The following is a 20,034-nucleotide window of genomic DNA, read 5'->3' as shown; positions in this document are numbered from 1 at the left end:
CCTCTTTCGCCAAAGGTCAGTGTCGCTCCTGTCGCCGGAAGTCACACTGCTCTCATTGAAAATGAATGGGTTCGTGTTGCATTGTCGCTCGATGTCGCCAGCAGTGTGAACGGGGATTTAGTCATTAATCTTACAGTTCATACCCATACATATACATACATATATATATATATATATATATATATATATATATATATATATATATATATATATATATATATATATATATATATATATATATATATATATGGAGTGGTGGTGGCATAGTGGACTAAAGCACTGAACTGGTATAGTGGAAGGTTGTTGGTTCAATCCCCATAGCCACCACCATTGTGTCCTTAAGCAAAGCACTTAACTCCAGGTTGCTCCAGGGGGATTGTCCCTGTAGTCAGGGCACTGTAATTCGCTTTGGATAAAAGCATCTGCCAAATGCATAAATATATATATTTAATATTTTTAAGGCATAATCTACAATCAGGTTTTTATCAAAGTGTACAATGATGACTCTAAGACGTTACAGACATTACAGCTTCATTTTCTGTTACAGCATCATTTTCTGTAAAGCTGCTTTGAAACGATGTGTTGTGAAAAGCGTTATACAAATATTAATGACTTGACTGAACTGTAAGATTAATTATTAAGTGTCTTTGAAGTCCATCCCAAATTTGACTGTGGAAGTGCATATGGATGCAGTATCTTTTTTTATTTGGTTGATGAAGGCTATACACTGAGCAAAAATAAATAATTGGTTTAACTTAATGTAATTGTGGACATTAGTTCCACACAATGAAAATGAGTTTCTTTGATTTGAAATAAAAATGTTAGCTCTACTCAAATATTTTGTGTAATGAAAACATAAATGAATTGAGTTAAGCTAACTTAAAAAAATTCTGTTCAAATAACTCTATTGAATCTTGAAGCTTGTTGCTTGCTAGCACTAAAACATTAGCATATTTGTATTGTATAACAAGTATAGTGCTGGTGAGAGTTAAAAGATCCCCACTTAGTCATTATATTGATGATCCCTCAGTATTTGCTTTAAGAGAGAAGCAATACACACTGAATTTACAGTAAAACTGTACCCAACCTCGACCTAACCATTAGCTCCAATCTTCTCCACTGTGGTAACCTCCAAAAAATTAAACATAACAGAAACTCCTCTGAATCGCAATCATAACAGAACATTAAACATTGACACATCTCTTGCTTGTTTTATTTTGCATATAAATACATTAAAATAACACTTAATTAAAAAATGTACTCTCCCAATCCAGTCCCATGCAAAGCATTCTGGGAACTGGAAATACCCTGCCCGGTTTCAGCAATACAAATATTATTCACATAGTCCCAACACAATTGGATTAAGTGAACATAGATTAATTGTACACAATGAAATTAAATTGAGACCAAATGCTAAATAATTGTGTTGCATTTACTCATTTTAAATAAGTTAATTGAGCAAGCAGTAAAAATTGCATTGAGTGAATGCCATCTGTTAGAAGTCTGAATCCATTTGAACATTTCATAGCAATGAACTTGGACTTTATGCAATATAATTATGTTCTCATCTCAAACATTGAAACATAAATGTATTAAGTTGATTTCAAGTGTACTGTACTTTTTTTTTTTCAGTGTAGCTGGCATGAATTATTGTCAAAAGCTGTGTCTTGTTTCGAAGGCTGTGTGATCCAGAGCTCGCATTTGTTGGCAGCATACGTCACAGAGGCTCTCTCATTTCAGAAAAGCACATAGGACACTCCAAACGCAGTCTTCGAACATGACCTTCTTTCACAGGAATTCGGACAATGCAGGAGGTGTATCCTTAGTTTGCACTCACAACCCACAATTCTTACGTCAACGTAAACTAACATAATTTCTTTGAAAAAAGGATGTAGATTTACCCGAAAATATGTTCAAATGCAAGTAATGTTAATTCCCAAGTTAAAGTACCTCAGTAGACGTGTGTAAAATATGTAATATGTAAAGTACAGTCAAAAATATAAATGTTCTTTTATCTCTAGATCGTTATAACTCTCCTTCAAACACAGGAGCAAAATTCCGAATGCATGGATCTCAAGACGTTTTTTTTTCTACGTTTTAAACAATGTTTAATTTGACACAGCGACCCAAAATGCTGTGTTTATGAAGCAACACAATCAAAGTAAGACTAAAGGCATCCGTCAGATGCATGTGTACAGTTTTTGTCGTTTTTCACTATAAATCTCCACTTTCACTTCACATTCTTCTTTTATTTTTGGCCGTTTGCATAGTTTGTGCTTACCGCCACCTCCTGAGCAGGGAGGAGAATTTAGCAGGGAGGAGATCTGTTTCTCACCCACAACTATCATATCGCCACTGGAGTCATATGGATAAAGTTTTTGCTGCCTTTATGTGATTTGTGGAGCTTCAAATTTCTCGCCACCATTCACTTGCATTGTATGGACCTACAGAGCTGAAATATTCTTTTAAAAATCTTCATTTGTGTTAAGCAAAAGAAAGAAAGTCATACACATCTGGAATGGCATGAGGGTGAGTTAATGAGGAGAGAATTTTCATTTTTGGGTGAACTATCCCTTTAAGTATTCCACAGAGGCATGTAATAAGGCACATATACTGTAGGTCCTACTGTACAGATAATGTGTCTCATAAATTTCTACATTCCTAGTGAGTTCAGTAAAAAAAAAAAAAAAAAAAATAGACACAGCAATAAAACATTTTGAGAAAACTTGTGCGGTTTTTTTGATGGTCGGTGAGTCCATATGTTTGTTTGTCTCTATGTACAATCCATCCATTCATGCACATGTACCTACAGGCCTACCAAGCTCAGGCTGATTGAATCATTTTTATTATGTGCTGTTTCCTGAAGTGTCTATTTTAGGGGTGGATAAAAACACTTGCACCTAAAAAAACAGACATGATCCATGTTTGCATTAAGAATCCCTGACAACCACAAAACTAAAGCCTGAACATTTCTCTGGTCTTGTTGTCGGAGAGATCCATTGTCTGTGTGTATTTGTGGGTATAAGTTGTGGATTGTTGAGATTACGAGAGGAAAAGAATGATTAATACTTATTTACTCTTTGATTGTTTGTTTAAATTTAAATAGATCCTTATATTCTCAAAGGAATATTCAGGTTCAGTATGCACTTTCAGTAGTTACTGTAGCTCAGAAAATTAAATTGACTCATCGCATTTACAGTAATGCATTTACAGTGGAAGTCTATGGGGCAAGACATTGCACGGGACAAATGTTAAAATACACACTTTTTCTAAAGTATCGCCACAAGAAAAAAATATATATATATATGTTAACTATTGGGACCATAGACCTTATTCACACAGCACCTTCTTTGAATTTTTATTTTTTTATTTTCTCCCCTATTCTCCCCAAGTTGGAATGCCCAATTCCCAATGCGCTCTAAGTCCTCGTGGTGGCGTAGTGACTCGCCTCAATCCGGGTGGCGGAGGACGAATCTCAGTTGCCTTCGCGTCTGAGACCGTCAATCCATGCATCTTATCACGTAGCACGTGTGGAGGCTTCACACTATTCTCCACGGCATCCACGCACAACTCACCATGCGCCCCACCGAGAGTGAGAACCACATTATAGCGACCACGAGGAGGTTACCCCATTTGATTCTATCCTCCCTAGCAACGGGGCCAATTTGGTTGCTTAGGAGACCTGCCTGGAGTCACTCAGCATACCCTGGATTCGAACTCGCAGCTCGGGTGTTAGTCAGCGTCTTTACTCGCTGAGCTACACAGGCCGCCCCTTCTTTGATTTTTGACTGGAATGACAACGAGGCTGTGAGGGATAGACTTCCATCTCTTCAGTGGGTTGTACAGTTGTTTCAAGTGTTCCTCTGACGAAACTTCAAAGAAATTTCAGTAGACAAAAAACTCCAGAAAACATGAGTTGTGGAAAATAAGATGTGATTTAGGAGCTTAGTACAGCTTTATACAGTGCATTTCATTGAAGACTGTAAGACACCTCACAGCCTCGTTTTCATTCCTGTCAAAAATCAAAGATGGTGCTACTGTGAATAAATCGCTTACTAACCTTGTCTGTGCAATGTTATATCAAGTTTTTTTCAGCTCATGACAATGCAAAGTCAGTAAACGGGTAACTTTTGCAATGATAGCAGAAAGTTTGGTGCCTTGATCCTGCCACAGAGAAAAAAAAAAGGTAATTCTGAATTTATTTCTCACATCTTTCTGCACGCACATACACAGATTTTATCAATAACTTCCTGTGTGTGTGTGTGTGTGTATGTGTGTTTTCTGTTAATGTGTTACAGAGTCTGTGATCTTCATTCATGTATGAGTAGTCTCTGGAGAGATTAGAGACACAGAACTGTCTGGTTGGATAATGAGATGAAACTCCGCTCTGATTGGATAATGAGATAAAGACGCTGTTGTGGCATCTGGATCCAATCGAGGCTTCTTCCACTTTTATTCGGCTCTTCATGTTCTTGTTTTGTTTTTTCTTTTGTTGTTGGCTTTTGGCTTTTGAGAGAGAAGCTAATTTTAGAAATGCTCCATTTATATCAACAAAGAACAGAGTGTGTTTATCTATTTGTGTTTGTCCACATAATGTCTCTCTGCTTGTGAGTTGTACATGACACACACACACACACACACACAAACACACACATACACACGGTGAAAGACAAACAAATATCTTTCTACATTGTCTAGAGAAAATCTCGCTGCTACTTTGCTAGGGTGTTGTGGGTGGTTGCTAGGGGGTTTCTAGTGGGTTGCTATGGTATTCTGGATGGTTGTTAGTACATTGCTATGTGGTTTCTGAAATCAGTTTAAGTGGTGCTTGCCGGTGAAAAACTCGCTGACAAAATGCTAGGATGTTGCTTTTCAATTTTAGGGTGTTCTAGGTGGTTGCTACCCTGCTGTGCATTTGCTAAGGTGTTCTGTGTTCTTTTGGGCCATTAAGATTTTTTCAACTGTAACATTATTTTCATGAAAGTAATACACATTTTACCCCCCAAACTGTCATTACCGCAATGATATTCTATGATATTCTTATTACCACAACGTGAATTGTTTTTAATATTATTTAAATTATAAAGTATTAATACAACATAGCATTTCTCCCTTGGTACTGCCTTTCTTTTTTGCAGATTTTGAATTTAAAAAATCCTCATTCAAACAATAAAAAAATGTCTGTGTTACGGTAATGAGAATTATCATAGAAAACAATGGGAGTAGTAAAAATAAAACGTGTTTACGTGCTAAATGGTTCCTCATTTAATACAAATTGGTTTCCTTTATCTGAGCAGTAGAGGACTTGGTGACTTGTCCTCCATTTGTCATCTTAACATAATTTTTTTTTGTTTTTTTAAATTGGGCTTGATTCGTTGTCTAAGTGGTCGTAAAAAAAAAATAAAAAAAAAAGTGACACCTATATAATTCGCTGTCAGTATTACCGATCATTGAAAATGAATGGGAAAGACCAAGAAAAACAGCAATTTATTTTATTTTATTTTTTATCTGTCAAATACAATCAATAAATCAGCCACAATGCAGAAAAAAAAACAGACAGAGATTACCAGGGGTGTAAAGTAATTGAGTAAAAATACTAACTATTATACTTAAGTATTACTTTTTGGGATTTGTAATTTACTCTAGTGCATTTTAAACGAAATACTTGTTTTTTTACTTAGTTACATTTCCAAAGAAAATTTTTTACATTTTACTCCTTACAATTTTATTTAAACTTGAAAAGTACTCATTACATTTTTGCAGATAATTTTCTTTCATCTTACTGGTCTAAGGCCGCCCTATTACAGCATCCAAAAAATGACAGATGACAGACCAGAGTCACCGAACGGCGGATGTGTGGAGTTCCAACCATCTGCAGAAGCGGAATTTCAGATCTGATTTGAGCTTCGGATATGTTGAAATATTTGTGCTAGACCGTATGTGACCACCCGACTTGAATGTGATCTAAATAATTACATTTTTTTAATATTTTGTAATTTTTTTTATCTCCTTTTCTCCTAATTTGGAATGCCCAATTCCCACTACTTAGTAGGTCCTTGTGGTGGCGCGGTTACTCACTTCAATCCAGGTGGCGGAGGACAAGTCTCAGTTGCCTCCACTTCTGAGACAGTCAATCCGTGCATTTTATCACGTGGCTTGTTTTGCATGACATTGTGGAGACTCACAGCATGTGGAGACTCATTCTACTTTCCGCTATCCACACACAACTTACCACGCGCCCCATTGAGAGCGAGAACCACTAATCGCGACCACGAGGAGGTTACCCCATGTGATTCTATCCTCCCTAGCAACCGGGCCAATTTGGTTGCTTAGGAGACCTGGCTGGATTCACTCAGCACACCCTGGATTCAAACTCGCGACTCCAGGGGTGGTAGTCAAAGAAATCCATAATTAAAACTTTATTAACTTTAAAATAATTGCTTTATGCCAGCAGTCGACGCATTAGTGACATAAGCGCAATGGCGCGTACACGCAAGAAGTCAGAAGCACGTGCTTTGTATACAACAGAGGAACGAACGTCACGCGAGAGTTAGGTAATTTCAAACAGATAACGGAAACAACAATTTAAAGTTAAAAACTTTTTAATTAGCGATTTGTTTCTTACACAAACCTATTGATTTGCTTCAGAATCATTAATTGATCGACTGGAGTTGTGTGGATTACTTTAATGCTGCCTTAATATGACTTTTGGACTGTCAAACAGCCAGCAGACTGATGGCACCCATTTATTTGCATTGTACAGACTAAAAGAGCTGAAATTTGCTTATAAAAATGTTCAATTCTGCTGAAGAAGGGAAGTCATACACATCTGGGATGGCTTAAAGGTGAGTAAATCATGAGAGGATTTTCATTTTTGGATGAACTAACCATTTAAAGTTAATGCTTTATTGAGGTTTAAATCAACAAAACCGACCTCCTTACCTTAAACCTTAAACCTAAACCTAACCAATAGTGTCAGAAAAAGCAAACGTGAGATGAAAAACACAACCACGTCTTTTTTTGGTGCTTCTATGACACTTCTGGCTCACGTGATGACTCAAGTGTTCTTCAATACTCATACCCCAGACCTTTACATCAAAAGTGCAATGCTCTATCAGCTGAGCTACCACACAATTTGATCACACTCGAACAAGCTTGTAAAAGTAGTTGGTTATGTAATGCAAATGTTAAAATGAGTCATGCGCTATAGTAAAAGTGTCATAAGATCGCATTGTGTGAATTACAGAGTGAAAAGTAAGTGTTTATGAACTGATAATCTGCCATTTTACTCATGATTTGAGTGAAAGAGGATAAAAGTCATCGTTGTTTTAGCACCTCTAGTGTTCATTCCACCAGGAAAATGTAAATGTTACGTATAACAGGCCACATAAAAAACATTTTGTAAAAATTTAGTTATTGTAACATGATTCTAGGATCAGGTTGCGAATGCCACGGGGGGAGAAATATGACAGTCGTCAGAGACAGTAAAAAGGCGATTTAACAAACCAATCTAATTTAACAACATCCTCTCTCACATAATCTTCTCTACTGATTTCATTCTAGTCAGGAGAAAAGTTACTTTTTACTTTTTTAATACTTAAGTACAATTTTAATGTGAATAATTTTACTTTCACTCAAGTATAATTTTGGCTAGATACTTGGACTTTTAAATGAGATTTTAATTGAGTTTAATTGAGACTAAAACAGCAGGAGGCAGAACACAACAAAACACACATACACATTTGCAAAATAAATGTTTACTATAGAAAGTTTGAAATTGAAAAATATTTACTCTGATTCTACTGTTTTATACTCTAATTGAATTTTCTGAATTTTGCAGTTCATTTCTGTTTCTTGATGTTCATTTCTTGACATTATTATGCATTTACTTTGAGTTATTAAATTTGTATGTTTTAAATAAATTATTGGTAGAAAAATGCTTATTTTGTGTCTTCTCTTTGTAACACCATGGTCGGTTTTGTTTGCAATCATATTGACAATAACTGCAAAAACTGACACTTCAAATCAATTTTAAAATGCTAAACTTTGACAAATAATAGTTTGATAATGTCTAAATATATATCCAAATGTTTATCTTGTGATAAAATATAAAATTAGGTTACAAAAAGAGATCGGACTACACAATAGGTTGCTACATTCTACTGGCTGTTACTGGTATGACATGGTTTTCAAGTCATATTATTTATATTTTGTTCACCAGATGGCAGCAGTCTGCCTACAATTTATGTTTCAACTTACAGAAGCATAGGTTCAAACATTTTTTTTTTTTTTTTTAAATGTGCTTATTTGTATATGCAAATTAATGGTAAAATTGTGAAATTTACATGTAAATAAGATCAAAATGGCATAAAATCCCAAAAGAAATGCATAATTGTATTGTTCTTACTTCAGGGAAGAAGAAATGGTATCATTCTTCATCATCATCATCAAAAAAAAAAAAAAAAAAAAGAGAGGGGGTTACACATCTGGTCCTTCTGGTCAAAAATTAAGAAGGGTTAAGTGTTCTGATGTCACAATGCAAAAAAATATGAATGGTTTTACATTTTTGTTTTCATTATGCAAAATATGATTTCATGTTTTTTAATTGATTTGGGGTTAAATGTGCCCAGAACATTTTTTCAGAAGGTTTCATGAGAATCACCTGTATAGTTTCTGTAGAAACTGGATGTTATGTTCCGAATTTGAGATATTTGGATTTAGAGTTTGTTCACATCCTATGAGCCATAGTAATAGTGACTGTTTTGTGATTGCGAATTGCATTGGCATTTGCTTGTTTTCAAATTAAAATGTTGATTTAATAATAATAAGAAAAGTTGTAGTGTCAACATGATATTTCAAGTTACATATTTTGAGCTATTAAAAGAACTTGGGTCTCTCAGAAACCAGACACAACATGAGGGTTAACCTGTATCCCATTCATCTCCATGTAAAGGCATGTGTACATGTTAACTGGTGACAACCATTTAAACAAATCATTTTGTGTAGTTGGACTCTCAACCTTTCATGCCACAGTGGTTCTTCATGTGGGCTGTGATATCTCCTTGCTTTGGCTCATTGGGGATTTTTCTAATGTAGATATGAGGACATGTTGTTTCTCAACAGAATATGGAAGAAGCTTCTGACAGTGCAAAATCAATAACAGAGATGGCAGAGACGTAAGGCTGAGACATGTTGAAGAGAGTGTTATATCACACACACACACACACACACACACACACACACACACACACACACACACACACACACACACACACACACACACACACACAGTCTAATCATTAACCTCATAAACACTTTCACCATGACAACCAGCCCTTCTATAAACAGTTCAGGATGTTTACTGTTTCCTCTTCCTGTTCTTACTGACACACAGACACAATGCATGACCTTTGACCTCGGCCTCTCAAAGCTTTTACTTACCACCCGCATTGAGGTTTGAGCTATGAACATGAATGATACCTCAAATAATTCAGCTTGTTGAGAGGTGTGCTATTACTTTTGTAAGCGATCTGATTTATGATTTTCACCTGGTGGATGATAAAATGGGGGACTCATAGACTCACATTGAAGGAGGAGCCCGAGCCATGTCGAGAGGTTGACTTAAGTAACTATATTACAATATTAGAGCTTCTTTTTCTGTTAAAGCATAATTTTCTGTAAAGCTTCTTTGAGATGTGTGTGTTGTGAAAAGCTCTATACAAATAAAAATGACTTGACTAACTAAGTCAAACATAAAACGTGTTACTACAACAATCATCTTTCTTAAAAGTGAATGAACACTTTATGGTCAAACATCAAAAATGCAATTCACACAAAACACCTCTTCTATGATGAACATGTTTTTAATTATGGAGATTAAAGTAATTTTGATATTTTGTTGGGGGCTTAAAGTCACAAATGATCATATGGGGGAAACCGTCCAGAAACAGTAAACATAAATCAATACAAATAAAACAGAGAGGAGAGGACCTCTTTAGACCCCAATAAATGTGCGTTTAGTTTAAAATTAAATTATTTTGAGAATTTGTTTTTAAATGCACATTTTATTCAGGTCAGATGGAGTACCTCTCAGAAAACTTCTTAAAATTCTTGCCTCAAATATATATAAATATTTTTTTTACCTAGAAAAAATATGTTTTAAAACTTTTTGGAAATTAATGATTAAGCTTGTGTACACTTGATGGTTACACCACATGACATTTTTAAAGTCATTAAATCAATTTCTTTGGTTCAAAATGCAATAAATATTTTTCAAAAATCTATGAAACCAAATTGGACATAAGGATTCAATTTCTACAAACTTGGTTTGTGTGTTTTAAACTACATTTTAAAAAGTTTTCTCATTTTTGTCACCTCGGACAACCTTATTTGTCAATGACCCATCAGCCTACTGTGTTTTGATTAGGTCAGAGGAACATATGAATAAAATCTGAGAGGGAAACAGTAGGTTCATTTTGAATTGACTAGTATTGTTTTTATATGAATCACAGGGGTCTCTGAATACCCAAACATAAAGTCAAAAAACAAGAAGAGCCACCAAACCACTAGATGGCGATATTGTACTTGTGCTCACTTAACACTCGCCTGTGAGTAATCGTGAAACTGAGCTCCCACACTCATTTAAAGACATATATTGCATATAATCAATGCTAGCATTTGATTAAGTCACACTACTCGAGAATACAATAAGAATTACCGATAGAACTGAATGACTTGCCATACAGATGTGTGCGGGCCACTCAAACACAGTTTCAATGTTCTCAATCTGTCTGAATGAAGCCCTCAGACCCTCATTCAGTCATAAATGACCATTCATCAGTGACAGCATTTGTTCAAACTGCTGTTATCTTTCATAAATATTTACTTCCCCTGGTGAAAACCTCCTCTTCACACCTCCAGTAGATGTGGGTCATAGAAGAAGCAGAAGAGAAAATGGCCCGCTGTAAACAGCCCAACAAAAGGAAACAAACCATGCCTGTGCTCTTCAAACAAACCCCAGAATTGCGTGTGTGTTGGTAATCACAAGCTATTCAAGTATGCAAATACTGCAAGTACAAAAAGAGGGCTAGGAAGACAAGACGAGAGCATTGCGGGACCAGCTTTGCGGGACCTTATTTCTTTTTTTTTTCTTTTTTTTTGGTGTGACCTAGCTCTTTTGTTGAAGTCTTCAGGAGTTGTGTGACTACCTGCGGGATGAGAGACAAATTGTCATCTGGGTGGAGATCCACTTTACAGAAATAACAACATCAATACTGACTTAATCAGGCCTTTGTAGTCTATGGCTGGGTTTCAAAATCTAGTGAGTGGCCTACCTAGACAGCATCTGGCAACACAAGTGTGTTCAAATGTTTGGACACACACACACACACACACACACACACACACACACACACACAAAAGGAACGCTGATGAATTGGAACAATCCTAAAGAGCATAAGAATCCTTTAAGAATTAAATAAGATCCTACTGCATAAACTGATTTTAGATCGATCCAGAATAGGATCTTCTTTGATTCTAAGAGAGGATTCTTAAGTGTGTACTTTAGGATTGATTTCGCACTAAAATAGTAATTATATTAACGTTGATTTAGTATTTTGACCAGAAATATGATTCCCAAAACTGCTGTCTAGGAAGGCAGCTCACTAGGAGACATGAGACATGCTGTTTTTTGCATGGTTTTACTAGTGTTGCACAACAATTTCTACTGAAACTCTATAGGCCTATAGCTCATATCTGAATTTATGGTCAATAAACTATTCATTATAAAGTGAAAGTGTTTGTACTTATTGCCTTGTTAATCTTGTCTGTTATATATTCTGCACTTTGGTTCCCTCTGATAGTGTATTTTGTTTCTTTTACCACACAGGAGGGATATGACAATAAGTCACTTCGACTTGAACTCATGATCAACAAGCGGTAGACTAAAAGTAGTGAGCAAACCAAATCATAGCTTTTAAAATGGCAATATATATACACTTTATTACGCTTTTTTAACATTAGAACACTTCCCATTAATGTTCCCATTGTTAAAGCTTTATAAAGGGGTTTATTGATGCTTAAAATTTAATTTACAAATGCATTATAAATCATTTATATCCTATTATAACAACATGAATAAAAATGCAACTTTCTTGCTTGCCAAATAGTGAGTGTTTTAACTTACATGTTATACATGCTTAATAAATACACTTATTCATACTTTATTAAACATAAAGTGCCCTAATTCATGATTTATGACACAATGCAGCAAAAAATAGACTATTACAGTGAAATTTAAAGGAGGGATTATGTCATTTTGTGTTAATATTCATTACTGTTATGTCTCGACTCACTTGTGCTGTCACTTTCCTTGTCACGTTGATGTTAAAAGAATGGTGCTATTACGAATGGTGTCCTCTGTAAAAAAAATAAAAAATAAAAAAAATAAAATAAAATGTCATGTCTCATGCTCATCATACAACATATGTACAGGTTTCTAATGTTGGCAACCCCTTCATATGTGACCACTTTGCACAAAGGTACAATTTCATAGGTTACTAATGGTGAATAATGGTTATTAAGCATTAATAACATTTGAGGTACTGTAAAATGTCTCACTATTTGACAGGAATTACATGAAAGTCATGCATGTTGTTATAATTGTTTATTAATGATTTATATTGCATTTGTAAACGACTTATTAATCATTAACAAACCCTATAACCAAAGGAATATTAATATAAAGTGTTACCATTTTTTTTTTCATTCATCAAGCTCAGTCAGTTCACACACATGACTTAAAACAGTTAGCTTATTTTTATTGTGAGTTTGAGCATGAATATCTCTGTGTCTATAGATTTGCAACTGAGTATATTTGAATTTATAAGTGTATATTTAGAGAGAGAGAGAGAGAGAGAGAGAGAGAGAGAGAGATTTATAACTATAGCTTAGCCTAATTAGAATTATTCATATATAGGCCTATATACTCAATATTTATAACAATAGGCTATATATTCAGATTTTATGTATTGTTTTCTGCTTTGCCTGCCGTATGCATGTTATATATGTTTATTGGTGTTGTGGCATTGTAAAGCCTCTTGAATGTTGACATGAGTAGGACAGTGTTTTTTTCTGTGCTGTCTCAGATGAGTGGGCTGGTCTTCAGAGAGAGTGTTTCAGAGACACTCCACGCGCACACAGAGTTCACAGCAGTCTGACTCGCGACTCGGTCTCTATTGAGGAGAACAGCAGGAGAACAGCTCAGGATACCCGCTAAAGACAAGCAACTAACTTTGGTACCAGAGAAACTCCCTTAGAACTGAGAGTGCACAGACAGATTCATAGAAGACCTGACTCAAGGAATTTTATAAAGGAACAACTTTATCACACTTTTATTATACAGACAAGAACATTTTGCACTACTGGAAGACAACAAAATAACCATAACACTATTTCTATCAAGGCTGACTTTTTTCTGGAGGGATTTACCCAATAGAATAAGGTAAGGAACATTCACATCAAATGTTGTTGTTTTGTTGATTATTTGATTTCCACATACGAGCTTCAGGAGGAGATGCATTTAAAACCCTTCTTCTAAATGTCCCAAGGAGCATTTGCACTATTTCCAGACATTGCTCAGATGTACCTGCCTTTGCATTTCCGAAATGCATGCTTTCATGCCTCATAAAAGAGTTTGAAAACTTCTGCAGTCATGGGGAAAAAACTGAGGGACTCTCCAGAGAGACACAGGCACTCTTTGAACATCTTGCCAGAACATGAGGGACGGGTGTTTTGCGGTTGAAAAACTCCTGGAAGTTAAAGATTTCAAACAGCTTTCCATCAAGCCTGAGCTCGCAGGCGCTTTTAATGTTCTTCTGCAGATCATCTCGATCTCAGAGGAGGTACGTGGTGCTCTTAGGAGGTGTTTGGATGGGAGTTTGGGGCTTGAACATTGTGTTGGAGACGCAGTTCCCATGCGCTCCGATCCGCCAGACACAATTCATCAATATGCGTGCCCCCTCTCAATCATGCGTCTTTTTAGTTAGTCTAAATTGTGTTAAATGTTACTGCGTCCGCTCATCTGTCAAGAGAAAGACGTGGGGAGTTTTACTTTTAATTTCTGCTTTGCCACAAATTTCTCCAAACATTCTCTTTTAAATGCACCTGCAAGATGTGCAGTTTTGGCTCACATCTACACTGCTGTTATACTTTAAATTATCTTTTTTCTAGGGCTTGTCAAATGCAGTTTATTACATAATGTAAGTCTAGGTTTCTTGTTTTAGTTCCACTTAAAAGAGCAGTTTATATCTTGGTAGTAAACAAATAACATGAACTCTTTTTCAATATCAAGATGTTAGGTTACAAATTGATGTAAGGGAAAGTATATTTTAGATCAAAGTATTCAATTAAAGTTCAAAGAGGTCCAGTTTCTAAATTTCCTTCCCAGCAAAGGTACGAAAAAACAACTTACATTGTTTTGGGAATCAGTATGTCATATGGATATGAAATGTTATAAGCAATGTGCGTTTCAGAAATATTTCAGGTTGGCAGACATAATAAAAAAGACCTTGTAAAAGTAAGAAAATAGTCTTAATAGTATTCAATAGTCTCAAATATTCACATATAATCTGTGCCATGTTAAGAACTCGCTGTAAATATACTTAGCCAATGTTGCTTCATATGTGTATTTTGCTGTAAACAGGGTTTAGCTGTTTCGTTCGAAATGCATCAATTTATGAGACATATATCAAGATCCGGATGAACCTAATCGTGAGTTCGCATCTGTACTGTGGTTTTGCTAATTAGTGACCTCTCTTTTAGATGTTGAAGCTGATCACCATATCTTTTAATTATATATTTTTTTTACATAAATTGCCATGTGATGTGGTGTGAATCTCTTAGAGTAAAAATATTCTTTATAGTCTCTGTTTAGTATTGATATGAGGTCATAAAAACTGCATGTGTAAAATGTATACAACACACTCAGAAAAAAATAAAATACTGTTTAAGGTACAGCAGACATCACTGGGGTGGTGTCCTTGTTTTGGGGACATATTTGTACCCATAAGGAGACAAAAAGGCAAGTTTTGTTGTTCCCAGAGGAACCTTTAAAGGTACACAATATGTTCTCAGGGTACAATTATTTACCCAAAACGAGTTTTAAAATTTTAATTAGAGATACAGAAAAGGTGAGACTTCTAAGAGTTAAGAATTGTGAAGAAAATGTTGTTTAAAATAGTTTAAGAGAGCTGTACTGCTGTCACTGCTTGAAATTTCATGTAAGCTACCCATCTGCATGAGAGTTTAGTCCCATTTGCATCCTTTCCTTTGGAATATGTATAGAAATGTATAGAAATCTACTGTAGTAGTATAGTATGGTGAGGATTAGTCTACTATCAGACACACAACATACTAAAAAGTGGATTGTTGGCTACCTGATGTGGTTCCTGGAGAGAGTGATATTTTTCTCTGGGCTTGGGAGATGTAATGAAAAGCAGTCTCAGAATAAGGAAATTTGAATAACTGTATTTAGTGGCAAGGCCAAGCTGCACTGCCTCCCATCCTCTTTTGGAAAGAATGAAACAGGAACAAAAGTCTAAGAACGGGAAGGTCTGTGTTGCATAGCGTATCTAAACCCTTATTTGCATATGAAAACTCTGGCTGCGAAAGAATTCCGCCACTTTTTGCAACAGCCATTTGTGTGTACGCTGGAGTGACAGTTCGATGAGGCAATACAGTCATCCTCATGCTGGTCTTTGTGGGGTCTGACGTGACTGTGTGTCATGTCCTGTTAAGGAGAACCAGGGATTTAATTGCAGCTTTTCGAACTTTTTGTGACCCCCCATCCTTTAATTTCCATATGTGTTTATTCCCAAAGCAGCTGAGCTGAGATTCACTTTGAAACGGTTCATCCAGTGTTCCTATTGGAGATGCACACAATGATCTCAAAATACATTTTTGGGTGAACTTATTTTATGGTAATTTCTGTGCGTGGTGGGAATATGATACATTAACATTCCTAGAATGACTGTTTGTGCTCTTGCTCTCGATATGGAGATATGGGTGGTGCAAGAGGGACAAACTGTCCCATGAGTCCATGATTATCTGTGAGATCTCCCCTTCTTACAAAGACAGCAATGAAGTGAATATCAGTCAAAGCTGACCCCCACCCCCATTTCATTCAATTGTCTGTTTGTGTGGCACTTGGAGAAAGTGGCCCCTACACCCTCAGCTTAGCAACCAATGAACATTCCTGGATGTGGTACCAATTGGAAGTCTTGAGATAAGACCTTTTGAGAAGATACTTTGACGAGAGTGGGACATCTCAACCTGAACCCTCTAGAAGGAGCAGATAGGGTTTTATATGTTCTCCTGATTATGTAGAAGAGTGTTTTTTGCAACCCTTTTCCAGAAGGCCTTCCAACACAATACACTTCAGATGTCTTTCTAATCAAACACCCGATTTAACTTATCAGCTAATTAGTAGAGTGCTCCAAGACTTGAAATAGGTGTGCCCAGTAAGGGACACATCCAAAATGTGCATTTTTGGGGGGCCTTTAGGAATAGGGTTAGGAAACACTAGGTGCTTTTCCACCATTGGGCCGAATGCTTCTCATTGCGGAACCATGCCATTCAGTACTGATCCAGGCTTGTTGACATGGTACCAGTTCTTTTTTCATCATGGTGCTGCTAATATAGGTTTGGAGTGGACAGATTGAGCAAGGGACCAATCGTGAGTCATCATACACCTAAGGTGTTCCACCAGCACATTGAGTTCGATTAACTAACCCTTCCGAGAAATCCATGCCAGGAATGGTTTGTAATCGTATAGTGCCAAACTGTGCTCAAGTAGATATGCTAATGTAACTGTTACTCACCATTCTCAGAACCATTCAGCCTGATGGTGGAGAAGAGGTGTATTATGTGGAAGATCTAGATGTCATATTGAAATTGCATGGAGATGATACACACCAAAGGTATGCTGCTTATGAATAGTGTGCACATTCTCACACACTTCAAATGTACCCCAATCTCACAAATATCTTCAAAGATTTTACTCAATAAATGCTGTCCGGCATTCTTGCCAAAGTAAACAAGAAGCATGCAGCCAAGTGTCCACTTTGGAGTTCTGGACCTCAGCTCTCAAAACCGGTCGCTGCCAATTAGTCATTGTGCCATTTGGCTGTTCAGGAGCACCAGTGTAACTCAGATTTGGCACAAGCATGATGCCAAAGTACATGTCAAGCACCTCAACTTTAAAGTCCTACATCTATTACAACATAATGTAATGGTGAGATGGACACATTGGGGTATGAGGTCAAATCAGGGCAGACAAGTAAGGCTTTGTTCACAGTGCATCCAATTTTGATTTGCACTGTTTCTTTTATTTTGTATTTATTATTATTATTATTATTATTATTATTATTATTATTATTATTTATGCAATCTAATTAGTTTGTGCAGACAGTGTAGTCAATATCCGGTATATCTAAACCAGTTTCCATGGTAATGACTTGACTTGAAGAGACTAGAATAGCTGTCAGTGTGTAGAGAGTGAATGCACATGTCCATAATGACATCTTGCCACAGTGATGAACTCTCGAAGTGCATCAGACAATGTAAGTGTAAGCATATATTGTGTCAGAAACCGTTCATTGCTCAATCACCATTCAATACATGGTGATTGCTGCAAGTGAACATAATGAGCCAGCAGCTATATCAAGCAGAGCTAAGCCTAGTCAGTACCTGGATGGGAGACCTCCTGGGGAAAACTGTGGTTACTGCTGGAAGAGGATTAGGTAGGCCAGCAGGGGGTGCTCACCTTTTGGTCTGTGTGGGTCCTAATGCCCAAGTATAGTGATGGGGACAATATAATGTAAAAAAGCACCATATTTCGGATTAAGACGTTAAATAGAGGTCTTGACTCTCTGTGGTCATTAAAAATCCCTGGGCACTTCTTGTAATGAGTAGGGGTGTAACCCCAGTGTCCTGGCCAAATTCCCCCAATTGGCCCTTATCTATCATGGCCTCCTAATAATCCCCATCCCTGAAATGGCTTCATCACTCTCCTCTCCTCTCCACTAATAGCTGGTGTGTGGTGGGAGTTCTGGTGCACTATGGCTGCCGTCCCATCATCCAGGTGGATGCTGCACACTTGTGGTGGTTGAGGAGATTCCCCCTATACTATGCAGAGCGCTTTGAGTGTCTAGAAAAGTGCTATATAAATGTAAGGAATTATTATTATAATGAGTGAATTCAGACAAAGCTGTAAGCACTTCTGCACTTTGTGTATGATGTTGCTTATACATTGTGTCCCAATCTAACCATTCAGACTGAAATGCTTTTTCATAAATTCAATTTTAACAGAATTTTAAATATAATGTGGTTTGGGTTTGATTTGATGCATTCTTTTTTTGTTCAGACAACAAGCAACTAAACAGATTTGAGAAGGATTTGCTAAAAATCAGATTTTTGCTTCCTGTATGAAAGCGTCGAAGCAGCATGTTGAATGGTTTGAACGATGCCACATCAGCTTGGCTTATTAGTGCACAAGAACCACTGTTAGGATAGATGGGCTGACTGCTGACTTTAGGGCTGTGTTGAATAAAACATATTAGAAAAAACTTTTACCAAATCCAACATCATCCCTATCATATTCTGCTGTTGAAATTTGTTCCTCTTCTTCAGCTTTCCAAACTCTGGCTGTCTCCGTGTGTATGTGTGTGCAGAATAGTGCTATTAGGAGCCCAGGGGACTAAACCCACAGTACATTTCTGTTCAGAGGTTTCAGGAAACACTGACAGGAGCTGAGGCAAACTCAGCCATTCTCCAATTTCAGGTCATCCTGCCTCTGGTTAAGCAGAATCTGAAAAATCTTGCTTATCTCTGTGGAAATGAAACGTTTTTTAATGCTTTGCACCTCTGCTTTGATACAGGAAAGGGCAGAGGTGGGTAGAGTAGCCAAAAACTTTACTCAAGTAAAAGTACAATTACTTTAAAATAATTACTCAACTAAAATAATGTTAAAAATTACTTGAGTAAGAGTAAGAAAGTATTTAATAAAATAATACTTAAGTAGTGAGCAACTAGTTACTTTCACATATAACGTAATGGATGTTTGCTTTCCTATATTCCAGTACATTATACACATTTAACATGCATTACAGAATGATGATGATGATGATTATTATTATTATTAATAATAAAACTATTATTAATATTATTGTTAATAATGGAAATCATCATCATTCACCACCATGTTTTTCCAAACACATATGACTTCCTTCTTCCATGCATCAAAATAAAGGGAAAGTTCACCAAAACATAAAAAAAAAATAATAAAAAAAATAATAAAAAAATGCTCTCATTTTCTCACCCTCATGCCATCCCAGATGTGTTTCTTCTGCAGAACAGAAATGAAGATTTTAAGAAGAATATCTCAGCTCTGTTGGTCCATACAATGCAAATGAATGGTGACCAGAACTTTGAAGCTCCAAAAAGCACATAAAGGCAGCATAAAAGTAATTCATACGACTCCAGTGATTTTCAGAAGCAATATGATAGGTGTGGGTGAGAAACAGATAAATATGTATAACTTTTATAATATATAAAGTCCTTTTTTTTACAATGAATTTTCCTCCCTGCCCAGTAGGTGGCAATATGCACAAAGAATTGAATCACCAGAAACACAAGAAGAAGAATGTGAAAGTGGAGATTTATTAGTAAAAAAGGATTTAAATATTGTTCTGTTTCTCACCCACACTTATCAGATCCTTTCTAAATGCATAGATTGAACCAGTGTCATTTGAATTCCTTTAATGCTGCCTTTATGTCCTTTCTGAGCTTCAAAGTTTTGGTACCCATTCACTTGCATTGTATAAATCAACAGAGCTGAGATATTCTTCTACAAATCTTAATTTGTGTTCTGCAGAAGAAAAAAAAAATACACATCTGGGATGGAATTAGGGTAAATGTTGCGAGATTTTCAATTTTGGGAAAATTATTCCTTTAAGGATATGCATTCTGCTAGCCTTA

At 36.3% G+C, this 20,034-nt stretch overlaps 1 protein-coding gene across 1 annotated transcript in view; it reads left to right on the top strand.

The window, feature by feature from the left end:
* The first annotated feature begins 13,203 nt into the window (after positions 1 to 13,203).
* Positions 13,204 to 20,034, top strand: part of LOC127420036 (protein NDNF-like) — a 28,474-nt gene continuing 21,643 nt past the window's right edge. Inside the window, exon 1 of the mRNA XM_051661972.1 lies at positions 13,204 to 13,501. The gene's annotated coding sequence lies outside the window, so the exon portion shown is untranslated. The remainder of the gene's footprint in view (positions 13,502 to 20,034) is intronic.

The sequence above is a fragment of the Myxocyprinus asiaticus genome, chromosome 29 (assembly GCF_019703515.2).
Source record: "Myxocyprinus asiaticus isolate MX2 ecotype Aquarium Trade chromosome 29, UBuf_Myxa_2, whole genome shotgun sequence".
Lineage (NCBI taxonomy): Eukaryota > Metazoa > Chordata > Actinopteri > Cypriniformes > Catostomidae > Myxocyprinus > Myxocyprinus asiaticus.
Note: the sequence above shows the minus strand (reverse complement) of the source record. Positions and strands in the feature narration are given on the sequence as shown.